General features: G+C 41.5%; 1 protein-coding gene across 9 annotated transcripts in view; it reads right to left on the bottom strand.

The window, feature by feature from the left end:
- Positions 1-19,702, bottom strand: part of LOC309523627 (putative G-protein coupled receptor 34) — a 303,235-nt gene that overhangs the window by 243,759 nt on the left and 39,774 nt on the right. The gene's annotated exons all lie outside the window — the stretch shown is intronic.

Here is a 19,702-nt window from a genome sequence, read left to right as displayed (position 1 = left end):
AGAGGAAGGAACCAGAATGATTGGTAACTCAAACTAGAGCAAAATCCTCAGTTTTTTAAACCACATCTTAAGCCAGCCTATGGGACCAGACAATTAATTTGGCTCAGGGTGCAGGTAGCCAAGTGGGACATACAACAGATGTGGATGAACACATCTAGGTCACATTGAGAAACTTGAAAACACAGTGCCAAGGAAATGGGACTGGCCAGCGAGGCAAAGATGGAGGAGAAAGGGCAGAATCCGTGACCAGGGAGAAGAGTCGGCAGAAGAAGACTGGGAAAAAATTAATGACTATTTACAAAAATATTGTAAAATTAAGGAATGTTGAATGATGTTGGATTGAACTTAAGGGGTTTCAAGCTGTAATTATGATAAAATGACTTTCTTTTTCTTTTTGTAAGTAAGAATTTAAAGCTACAACAATTTAAGATGTTGAGATAAGGATTTGCTGTATAAACAACTCAAACTGGGTATACAAGAAGGGGAGGTACGAGGAGGTCGGGGAAACAAGTTACAAGAAAATAAGTTGTGAAATTAATGTGTTTTTTAATATTTTTATGTTTGTTTTTTCTTTTTGTTTGTTAAAAATTGGAAACTTTAATAAATATTTCTTTTAAAAAAAGAGAGAGAGAGAAACTTGACCACACAGTGCCAAGGAAATGGGACTGGCCAGCGAGGCAAAGATGGAGAAGAAATTGGAATGTTAACCCCCCCCCCCAAATCTGGGGAAAACTGGTGGATACAATAGCAGTGGGGAAGCTACAATAATTATGGGAAAACACAGATAATTAAATGCATTCCCCTCTGGGTTGAATCCTGGCCATGGGGGCTCAATCCCCCCAATATTGAGAGGGCCAGCATCCCCCCATTAGGTTGTTGTTATGGGGAAGCAAATGACAGCCACCATCTGCTGCAAGAGACACACGCCATAGGGAGCCGAGCGGGACATGTGACAGATGTGGAAGGACACATCTCGGTCACATCGAGAGATATAACTTCACAGAGAAGTGGGACTGGCAAGGGAAATGGCCCGCTAGTCGTAGATGAGAGGAATGGGAAACATTCAATGTATCCATCTGTATATTATTTGCATGCTGCAGGGCTTCATACAATGTTTCTAAACCAATAAACAAAAATAAATAAAAGGTTTTGTTCATGGTAACATTAGCATTGTATACAGAAACAATAGGTTCCTTTCATATCTTTATGTATTGGCTTATTTAAAGTATTTGTACTTTCCCCCTCCTTCTGAAAACTTCAAAGAAGCTAATAAAAATCAAACCATGATTTAGCAATTTAGAATATTGGTTAGAAAAGCAGTAGGAGAGATAACCTCCCCTCCCCTCCTCGCCTTCTCTTTACTTATTTGCTTCCATTTTAAGGGGGGAAGAGAAGCATACATGTGTGAACAGCAATGTTGTCCAATGAAATTTGATATTGTGTCACACCACGCCCACAGATTTTTCCAGAAAAATTCAATGGTGCATACCAGGTTATCAGCCCCTGTGTAGTTCAGATTCTGCAGTTCAATTGCACCCAAACGGCAGAACATTCAGAGTGTTCCTTGCAGGTGTGTCTTAAACTTTAATACCCTGGGGCTCCAACCATTTGTGCCATATGACCAAGTAAGGCATCTTTCCAACTGCAGCAGCCCCATTTCCTTTGTAAAAGATGGAAAAAACACAGTTCCATGGCAGAACAGGTAATGTACTGTGAAAGAAACATTGGAAAAAATAACAGTAGCCCTAACAGAATAATCAGGAAAACCAAAGCAATAATCACCACATCTAAATACAGCCTATAGCACAAAACAGAAGATGCAGCTACACAACTCAGGTCTTATATAAACCATGGATGAAATATAAATATCTCCTGGAACCTACAAGCCCTTGGTGCATTTCACCCATCGAAGCATTTGCCGTTAAGAAGAAAAACATGAAGGGAAATTGGGCAACATATAAAATGTTATTAGAGGGGGAAATTAATAAATAAAGAGGAAAGGGCTTTGAAATCTATGTATATTTCACAGGCTGGCTCCAATACTTCCAACTGAATGAAAGACAAGGAAAATAGGGTTTGCTGGAGAAATATCAATACTAAAGGGAACTCTAATCCAGCATAAAGGAAAATATCTATCTAAAATGTATAACCTCCTCCACAATTCACACCCTACCATAAAAGAACTTTTGTCTCACTTAAAACGCTCAACCTTTTCTGAGGATGCACACCTCAGAACACATAGGGACAGAGGAAGCTAAAACATTCTTGGCAGAATTGACTGGCAGAATCCGAGACCTGGGAGAAGAAATAGTGGAACAGGACTGGAAGAAATTTAAAGACTATTTGCAAAAGTATTGTAAACTGTATGAATGTTAGAATGATGCAGGATGTGAAGATAACATGGCATTAGTAACATATTTGAAAGGAGTATGCAAAAGTGGTTTATAAGAACAAAGTTGAAATCCGAACAATATTATGTCAAGCTCAAATAATTGATAATAAAGGGGGAAAAGTTGGAGACATAAATAGTTGAAATGTATAATATAAAATAAGATTTGAAAGAAGGTGAATAAGATCTTGTAAATGAGAACACAGAAAAGGGAGATGTGAGGGAGTCAAGAAAGAGGGTTATGGAAATAATACTTAAGAAATTGAATCTTTTTCTTTTTTCATGTTTTTTTATGCTTTTTCTCTGTTTTTTTTGTATGTTTTGTATGTTTTTCTTGTATTGATTGTGATGGTGTTTTTTTTCTTTGGTTGTGAATGTGAAGTTGGTTATATTGTTAAAAACCTTTAATAAATATCTTATTAAAAAAAGAGAGAAAGCTAAAACATTCTGCAGCTTGATTGTCCCCAAGTGGCAGAACATTCAGAGTGCTCCTTGCAGGCATGTCTTAAACTTTAATACCATGGGGCTCCAACCATTTGTGCCATATGACCAAGTAAGGCATCTTTCCAACTGCAGCAGCCCCATTTCCTTTGTAAATGATGGAAAAAACACAGTTCCATGGAACAAGTTCTTTGTCAAAGATTTTGGGCTATTATCCTGCTCAACCCTGCTGTAGATCACCTCATGAAAGCTTTCGGCCAAATATCTAATGACATCCCCAAAGACAAGAAAAATCTACTCCTTTACACAACAACAGCTTTTTGCAACAACAATTGCAAAAAAACTGGAAGGAGGATAAAATCCCATCACTATCAAAATGGCAAAACAAACTCGGCGAGTTTGCAGAAACGGCAAAATTGACGGCAATTATTAGAGGCCACTCAAATCAGAGAATAATTAGAGAGTGGGACGGAGTGAAGGAATACATGAAAAAATATGGTTCCGGAATTGTAATATTAATAGAGAATGTGTAAAACATGCAGGGGTAAGCAAGAAAATAATAGAATCAACTGAATAATTATTAAATTATAACAACACAAAAAGATGGAAGTAAAATATTGAGATCACACAGGGGTGAAGGGGAGAGGGGGCATATGGGAACCTATAATATCATTTATAATATAATTTGACGTTGTTGTTAGTAGTAGCGTCGACTTGAGCTCCGCATCAGTTGATGTTGTTTTTATTATTTTTATCAGTTTTTATTAGCTTTTTTATCAGTTTTTATTAGCTTTTATCAACCTCAGTACTTTATCTTTGTTACTTGGCAGCTATTAATTTACAAAGCTTAGGTCAAGGGCCTGAGTTACAGAAAGTCTGGAAAGCTCCAGAGAAGGCCCTGATTAGCTACGGCTCAGCAGGAGTGGAGATTAGACGCCCTATCGTGGGTAGATGCCGAACTTCCTGATTTACAGCAGAAGCTGCTCTGATTTACAGCGGCTCTATCCCTGGAAAATGCCTAGGAAAAAGAAACGGCCGGCCTCATCTCCAGAAGGGAGCCCACAAAAGATCAAGCAGAGCAAAATGGACGATTTTGTAAAAGCACAGAACTCAGAACCTACCACACCAAGTAGAATTCATTCCCAGGTAGGTGGGGATGCTTTAATGGGTGGAGATCACCCAGGGGAGAATGCTGAGATGAGCACTCATGAATTATCCCATGAACTACCATCTGAGGGGGCACTGCTCTATGCAGAAATACTCGCGGACCACTGTCTGCTGACTGCAAGAACAGTGGAGGAAATTAACATCAAATTAGAAAAGGTAGACTTCCGGGTTAGCGCGAAAGGCTAATGGCGGATTCCCTCCGAACTCCGGAGGGAATCGGCTCTGTAGAAGACGGATCTTGCCGTGGTGGCGACGCGGGGACACTCAGAAACCACAGGCGCTGAAGCCTGTGGACTTGGTGACTCGGCGGGCACCATTTGCGCCCTCCCTCACCCGCGAAGAAGCCTTTTTAAAGGCTTCGGAACGGGGGACGGAGAGTGGCGTGGTGCTGAGAGTAGACCGCTTCTTCTACAGAGCGAAGCTGCATGCCATGGCCGAAGAGCGCTGACTTCTTTCTTTGAACATTTGGACTCTAAAAGTAACAACCCGTGAGTAGTACGGAAATTGGAACTAAAAATCCTTTTTTAAAAAAATTTGGCACGATCGGGGGAGGTGCTAAAAGGAAGTCCGTCTCCCCTTTCTGTAGATAAATTAAACCAAGAACTGATAATTAAGGTTGAGAGAATATCCTTCTCTTTTTGGGATAAAAGATATTAATTCCACAACTTGGCAGTATAAGTAACTTTGCTGGAGGATAAGAACTGATTTTAAGAGCTGAAGTGCAACCCCCCGGGATCCGGGAGTGATCCACGAGAGAGCCTGGTGAGGAGACATAAAGAGTTTGACAGCTGTCAAATTAGCTGTCAAAGCTGGAAAAGGAAAAAAAAATTGGTTTCTGCTACCTTTGCTGGTTATTTTTGTTACAATCTGACTTTAAACTGTTGAAAATAAAGAAGAATTGAAACAAATTAACTTGAATGTTGGATTGGAGTTGGAAGGAATATTAAGTAACTAGAATCCCTCTAGAGGGGGTTCTGAGACATTACAATGGCTGCAAGTGGAAAAATACAGGCTGAGCTGGATAGAATGTTTTTTTCTCCTGGGAAAGTTACAAGGTCAGAGTGAAGCTTTGGCTACAAATGCTACAACTTTGAATTTAAAAATAAACAAACTTGCTGAATGTGTCAAGGACTTGACTCAAGAAACCTATGCAGCTGAACAAGAAGAGATATGTGCTGTTCCAGAGGAGTGGGAAGGTGGAGCTGAAATGCCGCAGACGACAAAGGAGAGCCAGAGGCCTGCTAAGACAGATGCGAAAAACAAGACCTGGATGATGAGAGTTTGGTTTGAGTTGGAGAATGAAGAATGGAGGGATCTCCCTATGGGGAGAGTTGAAGACCTATGGATTACAAATTTGATCAAGGTGAAAGTTGGAGCCTTTGGGACATTTGGGACATTTGGACTTAAAAGCAACAAGAAACAAGATTTGGGCTCCACTTTTGAACATGGAGGTCTGGTTGGAAGAAACATAGACCCTTTGGGGACAGAGCTTCTCCGAGACTTGAGGTTTAATATAAAGGACTACCAAAAAAACCGGCAGAGGGGGGGCTGAGAGAGATTTGAGGGCCTCGGACGTGAGATCTCCAGGCTGATAGTTGATGGACTGATGGACATTCTTTGGGGATCGAAACCGGGAAAGGGGGGGTGAGAGTTTTGGAATCCAAAGGGTGTATAATTATATGTTGTCTTTCTGTTATTGTGTTTTGTAATTAATATAAAAATTGGGAAATTCATGGAAGGGAATTTGGGTCGACCTTAGAAAAGGGTGTAAAGAATGAGTACTGTTGTTTAAATTGAGGTCTATAAGTTAAAATTGGTTAATTAAGATGAATTAAGTATAATAATAATAAGGTTAAAGCTGGGGACAAGAACTTGCTGAGCTAACTATTGGAATTGGAATACAAGAAGGGGAGGTGTGGGGAAGTCAGGGAAAGATGTTAAGAAAATAAGGATCTGAAACTATACTTGTTATTTGTGTTGTGTTTGTTTGTGTTTTTGTGTTTGTTTAAAATTTGTGAAATTTTAATAAAAATGTATTAAAAAAATAAAAATAAAACTGGGACTCTTGCTGCAAAAAAAAAAAAAATTAGAAAAGGTAACGTCTCTCCTGATGGAGTTGGTGCTCCTGGCAGCCAAAAATAGCCCACTCAGTACTAAAGAGACTGACCATAGCGTTGCCCTCCCTCTGGACCATCATGTACAGGGGTGCAACCAGTCTGGACTTGATAACAGAGAGACTACAAATACTAAAAACAACAAAAGCAAAAGTAGGGACCTGATCCTACAAAGTACTCAAGTAGCTCTAGATATATATCCTTTTAATCGTATGCTGCCTTACTGGAAATCAATCGACAGTGTGAAGAGAAACTTTAAGCTTTTACTAAATATCCATTGCAACACTCTGATCGCGATAAACTTGCTTTGCACGGACCCCCAGCACACGAGACTCATGCTGACATTTTCTGACCCAGCTACCCCTAAAATGCTACTGAAATATAGGGCCATTTTACAGGACTATGATATTGTTTTGAGGCGTGTTTTTAAAGACACAGAACGAAAACAACTACTGCCAAACTTGTCGTATAGCTGGACCGACCCCAAGCAATCAGCACCCTCTCTGCCGAAGGGCTTTCGCCATAGGGCCATGATTCATTCAGAAGGGCCGTCAAAGATGAATATGTGCGGTGAACCCAGCTGCAACACTCACTTGGAGAGGAAAACATCAGACCAAAAAGGTCAAACACACAAAGAACGCCAGCCCAATCTAGATAATTCAAAGATAGGACACTCTATTGCGCCTTTGGCAGATCCAGAATTTCATCACCCTCTATCCCAACTGGAATCTGATCAGCCAATGCCAAGTGACAACCCTCCCAAGGGAAATGGGACACATAGAAAGCCAGAGACAGATTTAATTATCTTTGACGAAGACCCCCCAATGGTACCAGCAATTCAGATAACACCATCGATGCCGGGAAATCGGGAAAATTCTGCAAATCAACCCCGAGAACAACCACACCGTGCATACCCTAAGAACGGTTGCATCATTACCGAAGGGGCAAGATTTTCCCGCAGCCGAGACTTCCCTACTCTCTTTAAAAGCTGCAGAGCGGGCATCCGAACTTTGTCCAAAAGAGGAGAGGAATCTCTGCCACTAACCTCTTAAAACAGACTGCAAGTGTGGGATCCTGGCACTTGGTTCTCTCCAGTGAGACAGGAGATAGAAGAGAGAGAGAATAAAGACCTGAACAGGGGAAAGGATCAGATGTTTTAACCCCGTGCATCTAGTAATGGAGAGAACTCCACTATTCTCTTCCAGATAAACTGTAGAACATGGGTCTCAGATTTGGAAGGAGGTAGACTCCACCGTGGGAGCAGGGCCAGGGCAGGAGAGTGCTAGAGTCCTGTCTAGTCATGTTTATGGGATCAATTCCAATCTGTTACCTCTTAGGATGCGGACAGGCTGCTTGGACGAGTGAAACCAACCACCTGTCTTCTTGATCCTTGTCCATCCTGGCTGCTAAAAGCAAGCCGGGAGCAATGATGCCCTGCGCCAGGCCAAACAAGAAGCGAATAAGTAGCGCAGGCAAATTCAGAGTCTCACCTGTGAAGTGGATGCACTTAAAGGAACTAACGAATCCCTGGAATGTCAGATGCGAGAGATGGAGGAGAACTTTAATCTTGAAGCTGCTAACTACCAAGACAACAATACTCGACTCCAGGAGGTGACCCAAAACATCAGCACGAGTACCAAGACCTGCTGAATGTAAAGATGGCTCTTGATATTGAGATTGCAACCTACAGAAAACTGCTGGAAGGAGAAGAGAGCAGAATCACAATGCCCATTCCGACGTTTGCATCCGTGAACCTGCCTTGTCCTGTTCTCAGATTGGGGACAGCCTCCCACCTCCTTCTTCCCAACCTGTGGAAGGACCAGACTCAAATTCCACACCTATTGACCCCTCAGCAAAAGTCCAAGCATATAAAATGTTATTAGAGGGGGAAATTAATAAATTAAGAACTTTGAAATCCATATATTTTGACAGGCTGGCTCCAATATTTCCAACTGAATGAAAGACAAGGAAAATAGGGTTTGCTGGAGAAATATCAAAACTAAAGGGAAATCTAATGCCATCCTGTTCTCAGATTGGAGACAGCCTCCCACCTCCTTCTCCCCAACCTGTGGAAGGAACAGACTCAAATTCCTCACCTCTTGACCCTTCAGCAAAAGTCCAAGCTAAAACCCCAGGGTGAACTCAACCCCACAAGTCATGTGTCCATAACGAAGTTTTACAGTCAGATGATGCTATCTAAAGAAGTATCTCCCATTTCTCGGAAGGCCACTTCAACTTCATCTAGTGCTCGGTCGCTTTCTTCACTGTCTTCCCAGTGCTCCTGGGCAAGCTCTATGGGCTCGCTGACATCCCTGAGGTCCATAGACTATGCTGCCAACCACAGGGGAGACTATTTCCTCAAGCTGAACAAGGAGAGGGAATTCCACTACTCTGTCATCCAGTCCAAGCTGAATCACATGGTTTCCATGCTGTCTAGGAGGGGCAATGCGGCAGAAAACGACATAGGCTGCCACCCAGTGAGGTACAACTTAAAGCCTAGGCAGCGGATCAGCACAAGCCTCATAAACCTCAGAGACTTTGCACTGTATTCATCAAATGACTGCTTCTGAGAAATGGGATCGTGAGAGCTGGCACACATTACTGCCATACAGGAGGTGCTGCTGGCTTGGTAGTGGTTGTTTTTTTAACTTGACTACCCAGCCATCATTGTGATACTGCAAGCCTTTCTCAGGCTTTGCCGTGCCATGGAGAAGAATGGTTTGGAATGCCAACCAATATGCACATTATACCTTGCAGCAAAAAGGTAGCCATCGCATGGAAACACCTTCATGTTGCTCTTTGTGGCTTACATTTTGTGTGCATCACTTGTAAGTGCTCCAGCCTTCACACTTGGTCAATTCTGTACTGCCCTTACAAACGTTGCTTTTCTGGTGCTTTTTTTGGTCTAAGAAATCATGGGGTAACTTGGTTTTATCAAGGGACAATAATATTAGCTGTTTAGTTCGTTTAAAAGACCCACTAGTGCCTCTCTCTTTTTGTCCCAATATAGGAACATATAAAAATATTTTCAGTTTATGACCCTGTAGTTGATGGCCTGATAACAGATGGCTAACAAAAGACAATGACAAAAACAATGTGCAGTGACTCGTAACTTTTCCAACAGCTATTGCCATATCTTAGGGCTCCTTTTAAAATTGTTTTTAGTGAAATCCCTGAAGTTTGTGTTGTGGATGTGGCTCTTCACCTATGTAGGTGCCTTGTTCAATGGGCTGAGAAGGCTGAAACCGGCTCTCATTTCTCTCTTCACTATTCCCCTTGTTTATGAAAAGCACCGGGTTGAAATTGACTATTCTTGTGAACTAAATTCCACCCCACATTGGGGGGGGATAGTTTTTTAAAAAAATATTGGGTTAATGGCACAGTGAATGCCACCAACCTAGTGTGATAAAGCAGTAGCTCCTATACAGCCATCCGCTGTCACTTAGATCAGTGACTAGGCACCATGCAAAAAGAAAGTGTTTGCAACTATGATTGTAGTATTCACCTTTTAAAATATAAACATTGCAAATTTTTGCACAGTTTCTGTATGCCCGTCAGGTATATTTATAAATACATCATCATCATCATCTTTATCTAAAAACATCCAGCATTAAAAATCTCCTGTTACAGGGCTCAGGAGATTGAGAGGGAGAAGAAAGAGAAGGCAGGAAGGGTAACCATATCAGACCACTAACTCCTCGAAATACAAATGTCTTCCGGATAGATTGCCCATAAACTCCACCCTTGGTCCAACACGGTTACCTCTTTCATGCTTAGCTAATCTGTTCCTCCTTCCCTCTCTGAGTAAAAATACCTATACCTTTTTTCCATACAAATGTTTAAATTTAACATATAAAATACACACTAATATAAGCAACATCAAAATACCAAAAATCAGTATAATTACAGAGTGCCAAGCCAATTTTAAAATGTTGGTCGTAGTAGGGCTCTATCCTGAAAAGATGTCCCACCAAAGGTGTGTGGTTCAATCCTGAATATCCTGAGTGAGTTCTTAGCTTGGCTTGTTTTGCTCGGCAATATTAGTACATTATGACACATTCCAAGTTTTTCCACAATCTTCATGTACTTTCTCATTGCTTTTCTACAAGCATCAGCCTGGAATGACTGTTAGGAGGGGATCCTCCTACAATGAAACCATTTGCAGCCACTGGAATCAGCAAGTGATCCACAAGAGCCAGATTCTGGACTTGAAGAATCCCAAGCACATTTATCTGTATTATTCTGTATGCAAGAGGAGAGAAGTGAAAGACAATGCTACATCTGGCACAGCCATTAGGGAGGTGCATTCAGGGATTAATTCACAAAAAAGAGGAAGGGATCCTAACAGCCAGAAAGGGTGCTCTGCTTGAAAAGCTGCAAAGAGCTGGCTGCTCCGTCCCATCCTGCTGCTGGTTTTGAGTTTGCTGGGTTTGCTGGAGAAATATCAAAACTAAAGGGAAATCTCATCCAGCCTAAAGGAAAATTGATATTTAATGTATAGTCTCCTCCACAATTCACACCCTGCCATCAAAGAACTTTTGTCTCACTTAAAACACCTCAGAACACATAGGGACAGAGGAAGCTAAAAGGACAGGCCACACAAGAAGCCAGTGACTTCTATCTTGCAGGTAGATTTTTCAGATGACTCAGACCTTTTCTCAAAAGGGGGGTGGAGAGGAAGAACCACTGGAATATTGAGATGAAGAGGAGAAGGAAGAAGAGGAAGAGGAAGAGGAATATCACAAGATTGGTAACCACAGAATGCTTTCCATTCTTGAAGTTACAAGAGATGCATTGCTGCAGAAAAGAGGGGAGAGGATACCCTGCTAGATATATAGATATACGGATTTGTGAGATATATATATATATATATATATATATATATATATATATATATATAATATTTCTAATATTTGGAGGGACGGGGTGGTGGTTGTGGGGCTCCTATTGATGCGAGACTAGCAAGGATTTCATCTAGTTGTAGAAAATGAGTGAAAAGAACATGCAGATCGTGGAAAAAGTGGAGTGGTTGAAGTAGCTGAAAAGTTCATTAAGGGCGGGTGTGAGCTGTGTGGCGGTACCACCTGATGGCATGTTCGAAAGAGAATCCGTTTTGGTGTAGAAAGGACTGAAGCGTACCTATTGCTGATGTATGTACAGAAACTGGAAACTCCTGCAATTTTATTTCCCTCGTCTAGAGGAAGGGGGGGTGATGGTGAGGGACTGTGGAAATCACCCCTCTGCAAATGGCCTCGTGTACCGGCAGAGCACGGAAGACAGGGGGAATCTGGCGGCATGGCAGCTGCCACCTGATGAATCCCAGAACTCGGCCCGTTTTCCTTCAAACCTCCATTAGCAGCAACAGCAGCAGTGGGAAGGGATGCAGCAGCCAGCTCTTTGCTGTTTTCTAAGCAGAGCACCCTTTCTGGCTGTTAGGATGCCCTCATCTCACTTCTTTCCTTTTGCAGAGAGAATGAAAATCCAAATAAATGTTTTTCTTTTTTTTTTCTTTCTTTTTTTTTTTTTTGATTGAAAAAATAACTTTATTTTCAAGCCCCACTAAATGAGGAAAAAATAACAACTATTGATAGTGATCAGACAGACCAGCATTCATATTCAACACTGTCCATTCGAAAGACAGCTAAAGGTTTCAGGAACCCCTACAACTCTCCCCCCCCCCAGGATCCACTAAGTTCTTATGTCCTCTCCCCTACTGGAAGAGCACTGGTGGGGGGGTGACGGAGGTCCAAGGAATGGCTTGTCCCGTTTCTCCTTCGCAAACCGTAATCCCTCGTTCCGCTGCAGCTCAGTTTGGGGGTGGTTTGTTCCCACCCTCTCCCAGATGGTCACTGACAGGCAGAAGAAGGCAATGCAAGCAACCACACTCACAACACTGGCTCCTAACTCCACACCCGCCTACTTGCCAGTAACGGAGGTCAACCCTAGGAGAAACTATTAGAGGTTTCTCCCACACACTTCTTCTGCCCTTTCCTGCTTCTCTGGTGTGCTTCTCACTGTTTGTAGCAGAGTTTTCCCCAGACAAGAAGAGGAGTCCTACTCAAATTCACAGTCAAGAGCTTCTTTATTGCTTGACTGGTTGCACAAGCATTCTCTTACTCTTATATACAACCCTTTATTCCACTGCTTCTCTCTCTCCCCCCTTCCCCTCAGAAAAGCAGTGGCAAAGGTCTAAACTAAAACCCCAGGATGAAGCGTAAACCTCAACCCCTCAGGCCATGTGTCATTAACTAAGTTTTACAGTCAGTGGAAATATTTGCTACTTCAATGGTACTATTTTTCAAATATAGAATTACAGGGTTTTGCACAGTTTTTTGGGCTTTTCTACACCAAGGTTGAATTATTCCTCCTTTACTATATTTATTCCTCTCACCATAACAGGTTTCCAAACAAATAAACAACTTTTAACCAAGAGGAAGGAACCAGAATGATTGGCAACTCTAACTAGAGCAAACTAGAGCAAAATCCTCAGTATTTTTAAACCGCATCTTAAGCCAGCCTAAGGGACCAAACAATTAATTTGGCTCAGGGTGCAGGCAGCCGAGTGGGACATGCAACAGATTTGGATGAACACATCTAGGTCACATTGAGAAACTTGACCACACAGTGCCAAGGAAATGGGACTGGCCAGCGAGGCAAAGATGGAGGAGAAATTGGAATGTTAACCCCCCCAAAAAAAAAATCTGGGGCAAACTGGTGGAGACGATAGTGGTGGGGAAGCTACAAGAATTATTAGAAAACACAGATAATTAAATGCATTCCCATCTGGGTTGAATCCTGGCCATGGGGGCTCAATTTCCCCAATATTGAGGGGGCCAAAATCCCCCGTTGGGTTGTTGTTTTGGGGAAGCAAATGACAGCCACCATCAGCTTCAAGACACACACCATAGGTAGCCGAGCGGGACATGCGACAGATGTCAAATGCCTGAGAATATATTATGATGCGGTATGCTTTAGTTGGATCAGAGACTGGATTAAGTTACATAATAATGTCATTTTAGACTTGGAGGGATGGAACAACAGATACGGTTGGCATGCCTATCTAATTTACAACAAAGTGGCGGTAAATAAAGAATTTCTAAGTCATGTAATTAGAAATTCATTATATAAGCTCTGGGTGAGACATAGAAGGTTGTTAGAACCGAAAATAGCATGGTGGGTCTCACCGTTAGAAGTATCATTGGTTAAAAAGAAAAATACGATAGGATGAATGGCGACATACCAGCAGCTCCTAAAAGAGGAACAGGGCCAATTAAAACTAAGACCATACGAAGAGGTGACCCAATACTGCACCACATGGTTACAATATCACCAAATTGCCCAAATATTCAATCAGGATAAAGCAATAGGATTTGAAAAAGAAGAATCAAAATTACAAAAAGAATTATTACAAAACTCAAAAAAGAATATAACCAAAATGTATAATTTATTATTAGAATGGGACTTAAAGGATGAACAAGTAAAAGAAGTTATGACTAAATGGGCATGCGATATAGGATACATAATTCGGCTGGACCAATGGGAGAAATTATGGAAATGGGATATTAAATTTACGGCATGTTATACAATCAAAGAAAATTTCATGAAAATAGTGTACCAATGGTACTTAACTCTGGTAAAATTGGCTAAAATTTACAAATTAAAATCAAATACCTGCTGGAGATGCAAAAAAGAAATAGGAACAATGTTTCACATGTGGTGGGAATGTCGACCTATTAAAGAATTCTAGAATGAAATTTAGGAAGAAATCAGAAAGATGTTTAAAATATCTTTCAGTAAAAAAAACCGGAGGCATTCCTTTTAGGTATAATCACAAACAATATTCCCGACAATCAAAGGAAAGTATTCCTTTATGCAACGACAGCTGCCAGGATGCTTATAGCAAAAAACTGGAAAGGCAGAAAAATTCCATCAATGAAAGAATGGCAAATTAAATTTTGTGAATGTATAAATCTGGCAAGACACACAGCATTCATAAGGGGACAATCGGACCAGAAATTATTAAAAGAATGGGGATGTGCTAAAGAGTATATGAAAAACACTGCTCTGGAGTAAGCTTATCGGTATGTAATGAATGATGCTTTACAGGGTTAAAGTACAAAGATGGAAGTAATTTACATTAGACACAACAATACAGTAAGAGTAAAAAATTTGAGGTTTTAGGACAAAGGAAGGAAGTCAATATGTCTTTATGTATGTATTGATTAGATTAGAATGATGATATGGTTTTATTTGTAGTTGTATGCCTTTTTGTCTTGTTTTTTACTTTGTTTTTCTTTCTTTTTTGTATGTTTTGTTTTTCTTTCTTGTTTATACAGTATTATTTTGGATTTAATGTTTGTAATTTTTGTTACAAAAGCATAGGTCTCTCATGAAACTGCTTGTTGAGATTGCAGTTCTTCAAGGGTTAATGCTAAGTGGGTTATATTGTGCCTTAATTGTAATGCCATTTAAGGATACATTTATTTTGAATGTTGTACTATGCTGCACTCTAAAGAAAACAACTTTAGATGTGAAACTGTAATATTATGTATTCATCTAATGGTATAGTTATTTAGTAGGTTTAGCTATAGTATACAAAATATTAACCTAATCAACTAAAATGCTGAGATGGGTTTATTTAAATTCTGTTTGTACTCTTTTTATAAGGGTACTTTCAATACTTTTTTTAAGGTTTTGATCTTAAAAATGCTAGTTTATATAAGGATTTTGCATTGAAAATAAAATAATGTTTTTTTAAAAAAATTAAAAAAGAATTATTGGAAAACACAGATAATAAAATGCATTCCCATCTGGGTTGAATCCTGGCCATGGGGGTTCAATCCATCCAATATTAAGGGGGCCAACATCCCCCGTTGGGTTACTGTTATGGGGGATGCAAATGACAGCCACCATCAGCTGCAAGAGACACACGCCATAGGGAGCCGAGCGGGACATGCGACAGATGTGGAAGGACACATCTTGGTCACATTGAGAGATATAACTTCACGGAGAAGTGGGACTGGCAAGGGAAATGGCCTGCTAGTCGTAGATGAGGAAGAGGAATGGGAAGTTCAGATGTGTAGTTCAGATTCTGCAGTTTGATTGCACCCAAATGGCAGAACATTCAGAGTGCTCCTTGCAGGCATGTCTTAAATTTAATACCATGGGGCTCCAACCATTTGTGCCATATGACCAAGTAAGGCATCTTTCCAACTGCAGCAGCCCACCTTAGATAAAATCACCTTAGAACACATAGGGACAGAGAAAGCTAAAGCTTTCTGCAGCTTGATTGCCCCCCAATGGCAGAACATTCAGAGTGCTCCTTGCAGGCGTGTCTTAAACTTTAATACCATGGGGCTCCAACCTTTGTGCCATATGACCAAGTAAGGCATCTTTCCAACTGCAGCAGCCCCATTTCCTTTGTAAAAGATAGAAAAACATGGCAAAACAAGTAATGCAGTGTGAAAGAAACGGGGGGGGGGCAGAAGCCCTAAAAGAATAATCAGGTACACCAAAACAATAATTACCACGTCAAAATACAGAGCGTTATGAAAACGTTCTTTAAGAAACAGATAAAAGTTCCTGGAAAACTTTTTAAAGGGTTCCAGAATTTTCTTTAGTGTGTAGGAGTGACACTCTAGGATTGATTGGTGTCCACTAGAGATGCAAATAAAGGAAGGAGGTTGCAGGCTGCAATGTCCGTACAAGGAAAGCACACTCACACCCAACACACCCAACACACACACACACACACACACACACACACAACACAAACTCTCAGCACACACGCTGACAACAAGGTTGGAAGTAAGACAATGTGTGCCCCTGATACTGTGAGTTTTGCTGTCTCAGGATTGTTAAGTACTGAGATTATACTGTGCTGGAGATATAAAGAAGGAATTTCAATTTGCACTGTTGCATTTAACTTGCCTTAAAAGGTGGAGAGAGAAATCTAGTATTTGCACTTAGCAAAAAAAGAAAAGATAAGAAAAGGGGGGTGGGGGAAAGAGCAAACCCTATTGAGGGAAAATTGTGCATGAACCTGCAAGTTTGTATAGCAATTGCTTAAAAAACAAACAAGTGGTTTATTAATAAAGAAAGGAAAAAATAATATTTTTTCTTTACCTTCTGGTAGGAAACCATTCTAATCTTCTGTGTGTAAAAAGTCTCTGTATTATATTGTAATTTGAATTTTTTGTAATTAAGACAACAACCTTGTGCATCAACCAATTTAGCAACTTAGAATATTTGTTAGGAAAGCAACAGCAGAGATAACCTCCCCTCCTCCCTTTATCTTGACTTATTCACTTCCATTTTCAGGGGGGGAAGAGAAGCATGCATGTGTGAAAAGCAATGTTGTCCAATGAAATTTGATACTGTGTCACACCAGACCCAAAGACTTTTGAAGAAAAATTCAATGGTGCATACCCGGCTATCAGCCCGTGTGTAGTTCAGATTCTGCAGTTTGATTGCCCCCAAATGGCAGAAAATGCAGAGTGCTCTGCATCAGAGCTGGCCCACACCTCCTTGCAGGCATGTCTTCAACTTTAATACCATGGGGCTCCAACCATTTGTGCCATATGACCAAGTAAGGCATCTTTCCAACTGCAGCAGCCCCATTTCCTTTGTAAAAGATGGAAAAAACACAGTTCCATGGCACAACAAATAACTGAGTGTGAAAGAAACATGGGGGGGGGGGACAGAAGCCCTAACAGAATAATCAGGAACACCAAAGCAATAATCACCACATCTAAATACAACCTACGGCGCAAAACCATTCAATTCTACATGCCCCTGCTATTTGCAGAATCTCCTGATCCCAGCAGAGCTAAATCTCTGCTGAGGACTTGTTGCCTCAGTTGGTCAGAATCACGGACTGCAGGTACAAGGCAGGGCACACTGAGCAGACCTCCTGGCCACCCCGGGCTTTAGCCTCCTCTGTATTTCTAGACAGGGTGCTCAGTTCCCCCAATATTGGGGCCCCGGCATCCCCCACTGCCGGGCTCTTGCTATGGGGCCACAAATGACTGTCACCAGCAGCCGCGGGAAGCCCAGGGCCTGTTAGCAGCAAGGGACATGTGGCAAATGTGAATGGCCACACCTGGCAGGTGAGGCGAAGATGGATGAGAGGGAAGGGGATACATTGGATTTTATCTATTTGCATACTGCAGGGCATCTTAACAGGTTTCCAAACAAAAACTTTTAACCAAGAGGAAGAAACCAGAATGACAGGCAACTAGAGCAATATCTTTTGTTTTATCATCACATCTTAAGCCAGCCTATGGGACAAAACAATAAAAATAACTACTGGAAGCTAAAACCCCTTGGTGCATTTTGCCCATCAAAGCCTTTGCTGTTAAGAAGGAAAACATGAAGGGAAATAGGGCAACATATAAAATGTTATTAGAGGGCAAAATAATAAACTGAGATCAAAAGATTTTGAAATCCATAAATATTTGTCAGACTGGCTCCTATACTTCCAACTGAATAAAAGACAAGAACAATGAGGTTTCCTGGAGAAATATCAAAATGACTGGGAAAGGCTGTGGAGGGAAGACATAAGATTCACCGCATGTTATAAGGGGGGGGTGAAGAAGGAGGTAAGAGATGGAAGCACTGTCCTGTTCTCAGATTGGAGACAGCCTCCCACCTCCTTCTCCCCAACCTGTGGAAGGACCAGACTCAATTTCCTCACCTCTTGAACCCTCAGCAAATGTCCAAACTACAACCCCAGGGTGAAGTGTAAAACCTCACCCCACAAGTCATGTGCCCTTAAGGAAGTTTTACAGTCAGAGGCTGCTATCTAAAGAAGTATCTCCCATTTCTAGGAAGACCACTTCAACTTCATCTAGCACTCCGTCGCTTTCTTCACTGTCTTCCCAGTGCTCTCAGGCAAGCTCTACGGGCTCGCTGACATCCCTGAGGTCCATAGACTATGCTGCCAACCACAGGGCAGACTATGTCCACAAGCTGAACAAGGAGAGGGAATTCCACTACTCTGTCATCCAGTCCAAGCTGAATCACATGGTTTCCATGCTGCCTAGGAGGGGCAATGTGGAAGAAAATACATAGGCTGCCGCCCAGTGAGGTACAACTTAAAGCCTAGGCAGCGGATCAGCACAAGCCTCATAAACTTCAGACTTTGCACTGTATTCATCAAATAACTGCTTCTGAGAAATGGGATCGTGAGAACTGGCACACATTACTGCCTTACAGGGGGTGCTGCAGGCTTGGTGGTGGTTGTTTTCTTAACTTGGCTACCCAGCCATCTTTGTGATACTGCAGCCTTTCTCAAGCTTTGCTGTGCCATTGAGAAGAATGGTTTGGAATGCCAATCAATATGCACATTATACCTTGCAGCACAAAGGTAGCCATCGCATGGAAACAACTTCACGTTGCTCTTTGTGGCTTACATTTTGTGTGCATCACTTCTAAGTGCTCCAGCCTTCACACTTGGCCAATTCTGTACTGCCCTTACAAATGTTGCTTTCTAGTGCTTTTTTGGTCTAAGAAATCATGGGGTGACTTGGTTTCATGAAGGGACTATAATATTAACTGTTTAGAAAGTGCAAAAAGAAAGTGTTTGCAACTGTGATTATAGTAATCATCTTTTTAAAATATAAACATTGCAAGTTCTTCCACAGTTTCTGTATGCACATCAGCTATATGTAATAAATAAATCATCATCACAGTGGCGTAGCATTGGGGTGCAGGGGGGGCCGGCCGCACCGGGCGCAACATCTGGGGGTTAGGGTTAGGGGGCCAAATTACTTGCCTTGCCCCGGGTGCTGACAACCCATGCTACGCCACTGCATCATCATCATCTTTATACCCCACCCATTTGGATGGCTTTCCCAAGGGATTCTGGGGGACTTACAGCATATCTAAAAACATCCAGCATTAAAAATCTCCTAATACATGGCTCAGGAGCTAGAGAGGGAGAAGAAAGAGAAGGCAGGAAGGGTAACCGTGTCAGATCGCTAACTCCTCGAAATACAAATGTCTTCCGGATAGATTGCCCATAAACTCCACCCCTTGGTCCAACATGGTTACCTCTTCCATGCTTTGCTAATCTGTTCCTCCTTCCCTCTCTGAGTAAAAAAACCTATACCTTTCCCCCATACAAATGTTTAACTTTAACATTTAAAATACACACTAATATAAGCAACATCAAAACACCAAAATCCATTATAATCACAGGGTGCCAAGCCAATTTTAAAATGTTGGTCATGGTACAGCTCTATCCTGAAAATATGTCCCACCAATGGTGTGTGGTTCAATCCTGAATATCCTGAGTGACTCTTCTTAGCTTGGCTTGTTTTGCTACGGCAATATTAGTACTTTGCATTATGACACAATCCAAGTTTTTCCGCAATCTTCATGTACTTTCTCATTCCTTTTCTCCAAGCAGACTGAATTCCTCGCAAACACCCCATCTGATACCTGCAGCCACACAACTCAAACCCTGCCAGCACTGAACTTTTCAGTTACTTCAACCACTCCACATTTGCTGAGGGTGCATTTGCATTCCTCTCAGCCAGGAATGCCTCCTTCAGGAGGTACAATGACACCATTTGCAGCTACTGGAATC

This window comes from Podarcis vaucheri, assembly GCF_965113315.1.
Source record: "Podarcis vaucheri genome assembly, chromosome: Z".
Taxonomy (NCBI): domain Eukaryota; kingdom Metazoa; phylum Chordata; class Lepidosauria; order Squamata; family Lacertidae; genus Podarcis; species Podarcis vaucheri.
This window is presented reverse-complemented; position numbering and strand designations above follow the sequence as displayed.